The following is a 3,792-nucleotide window of genomic DNA, read 5'->3' on the forward strand; positions in this document are numbered from 1 at the left end:
AAAACAAATTCAAAACTCTAAATTTAGAGAATCAAAACAGAATTCCAGCTATTTCTCAATTTCTGTTGCAAAATTATTGTTTGTTTTACCTCTTTACATTTCAATATTATTATACAAATGAATGATAATAAATATGATACTAAGCGTGACAAATCAGAAATACAGCACTGTTTGTATGAAAAAGATCAAAATTTCATTTAATTACACTATTTAGCATTTAAACACAGAATTTTTGTTGGTTTGTATGTCATTGTTGAAAGTCCAAAGACCATTTCGGCAACAAATTTCCTGAAGTCATCAGCATAATAAGAAGCATAAGAAACATGAATGGCATATTATGTATGGAAGTCTATTATTTTTTTAAACAACTTCATTAGTTTTGATAAAGCTGTCAAGCTAAGAAAACTTGGAAAATGATTTCTGGACATCCTTGTAAACTAAATATTGGAGATCATTCTATTATACAATTCTTTAAGCGAACAGTACAATACTATCATGAGTTTTCTAGAACATCTGCATCAGGGCTATAAATTCAGCTAGTAGTTGAGCTTTCTTCAAGTTGCAGAATATCTGGAAGAAACTTAAAAAACATTAAGGGCAAATAAATTTAAAAGCAGAAGTAAAACTCTTCAAATGTGCTAAATCATCAATACAGCTGAACACAATTGGCAGGAATGTTTTTTTAAACTAGTTCATAAAATTATAAATGGAAAATAAATAAACACACTTTAATCGAAATAGAGCTGTATTTCAACTACTTTGCATTAAGTGTGTTGTAAAATTTAATTTCAAATAATAGGGTGTGTTTTAAAAACACTTGAAAAAGTAAAACACATATTACAGGGGAATATTTTACCTAATTTATCAATCTCTTTTGACTAGCATAGATTGTTTTTCATTTAATTATGTACATATTTGTTACTGTGCATCATCTTTGCTCTTAAGAAGAGAAATCATCAGTTTATGATGACTAAAATAAGTAATGAACGTTCGTGATTCTAAATTTTTTAGGAACCGTGAGAAAACTTGCTTGTTATTTCTGCACCTCACTTAGGAATATCCACAACAAAGTTGTAGGGGGAGGTGGAGCACGTTGGACAGTGGGGGATGTTGTACGGGTTCCAATTATTTGAATAATATTAATATTTTTTATTTTATTTTTTGACCAACAAATAACTCCTATGGTCCTACAAATCCTATAATGAAATCACATGGTACAGTTATATTGAACAAATTTTATTCCAGAAAGTGTTATTTCAGCAGTCCTGAGTACTTTTCAGAAAACTATGAATTAATTTTTTTAATGGTTTTAGTCAAGATTGTGGGAAAAAAATTGAACTCCTGTCTTAAACTTTTACGTAAATGCTACTACCTCATCAAAGCACTTACTTGTGATTGTGATTGAAAAAATGTGAGTGCATACTAAAGAAATTAATTATAAATTGTTTTTGTTTGTTTTTAATACATAAATTTAAGTGAAGTAAAAATATAGAGACTGCAATATACTGATGGTTGAATTTAAATTCTTTAAAATAAAGCCACATTTTTTAGTAAATTCATTTATCTATACCTGACATTTCAGCTGGCCACATGAATCAGTTTTGAAAGCCGTATGTTGGGCACCACTGTTTTAGAGCATTTGAATTCCCCTTTATTTCAATGTTCTATTTCCTGACAAAAGTATTGATTTTCTAAAGACTTCAACAAATTAAGATAAGCTCTGATAAATTGAATATTTATTTATTTATGTATTTATTTTTATGAGTGGTTGAAATGAACTCGGATGCAATTGAATTACTTTTTGAGTGGGTGAGGCAAAATCACGAACATGTAATAAATGAATATAAATAATGAAAGAAAAATTACTTTTAAAGTTGATGCATTATAATAATAATATAAGAAAATAAATAACTCTGATTTAAGGAAGCAGTTACTAAACACTTTATTTTGCATTGGTTGAAAACATCGGATAAATATCAAAATATCCAATATACAGTCGACTCCCGCTACAAAGCGATCCGACTTACGCGCAATGGCTATAACACGATTTTTTCAACAGTAAAGAATTTTTGAGCTAGCATGAATTCCTCGCCCGCAAAATGAAAATTTTCAGAAAGGAACCACGGCGAGTAAGTTGTTTTCATGAACGGACCATCATCCCTTTAGAATCACTGAGAGCAGAAGTACCCACACTGTACTAGTCTTTTATCGCTTATATAAACAACTACTTCTCATTTTCCATTATTTTTTTTCATTCTAAATGCGAACGTTAACAAAATATAACGACACCTAGGAGCGCTGCTTTATCTAAAGTTGGTGAAGATAGAAAGAAAAAGAGAACGTTTCTGACAATTAAAGAAAAGGTAAAGCTTCTTTAAAAGCTTAAGCTGAACCAAAAAATGCTTCGAAGGGTAGCACAACAATTAGGTATGACGGTATGAGTGAATCTTCCATATGTACAATTAAAAGTCAAGAAACGGAAACCCATAAAAGTTCACCCAGTAATAGTATCCACGCAAAATGCAAAAATTATGAAAATGGAAGCTGTTTTTTATTGTAAATTAAAGAAACCAGGAAGAGGGTTAATGCCATAGATGGAAACTTTATAAAAGAACCAATGAAGCAACTGTATTTAAAAATATATTAGAATAACAGCAGCATAAATCATTATTTTCACTTTTTTTAAGTTACAAATATCATTACTGAATCAACTGTACAGTACAACTATAGGGCATTTGTTCTCCTTACTACATGCCGTACGTACAGTACTGGTTTATGTCTTTCTTTCCCATTGATCATTGTTTTTGTGCATCATAGCAGTATTTTATGTTGAATAAAATGGCTTTTTTTTAAATACAAATGAAAATTCAATTCTTTATGTAAGAAACAGTAATGTATGGTTAAGAAAAGATTTTTAACTGTTTAAGGTTGTGTTTACACATGTCTAAAATGATTGGTTATGTTTATAAAAGTTTTTACACATACCTTTTTCCACAACGTGAAATTTCGACATACGCGAGGGGTCTTGGAACGCATCCCTTGCGTAAGTCGGGACTCGATTGTATATCAAAATATTGGATATTTTCGAACCCTGATCTTTACAGATAATCTCAAAACCCCACGATGACAGCCTTTATTTTAAAATGCAATTCCACACTAGTTAAAATTTAACTCCACATTAATCGAGATAGGATTATTTAAAAATCATTTTTCCACCAAATATCGAAATTTTTACAAACTTGATGTGGGGTGAGAGCTTCATGTACTTTATTTTTCTGCTGATCTAGAAGAGTAGAATTCTTCTAAAGTTTGATTCCAAGAAACAGGTTGCATCATAATGACACACGATAGACATGAAACATTTTAACTATTCATCAAACACTTTTGAACAGATTGTGTTTCTTATTCATATTTTTACATAAAATGATATACATGTGTCCATTGATAATGGTCATCTTCTTCCTTCTTAAGAAGAGATTGGATCTGTTTACGATAACTAAAGTAAGTAATTACAAATGTACATATTGATCTCCGCGCTGCCTGAACGCAGTACATGCAACCATACAAAATGAGAAAGGAAGCAAGAAGAGTGTAATGTCTCACTTTTCTCCAATACCTGAAGGCATGCAAGCCACTGCTTTCCTTCTAACCGACATTGCTTATCCCCACCACTTTTCATCACACAAAAAGGTTGGATCATAACTCTAACAGCCCTTGCATAAAAAGTTTCACTTAAAAAATCTTTGATTCAGCATTTTATCATAAAAGTATTGATATTTCAACCCGCAAAAC

The sequence above is a fragment of the Uloborus diversus genome, chromosome 3, assembly GCF_026930045.1.
Source record: "Uloborus diversus isolate 005 chromosome 3, Udiv.v.3.1, whole genome shotgun sequence".
Taxonomy (NCBI): Eukaryota; Metazoa; Arthropoda; class Arachnida; order Araneae; family Uloboridae; genus Uloborus; species Uloborus diversus.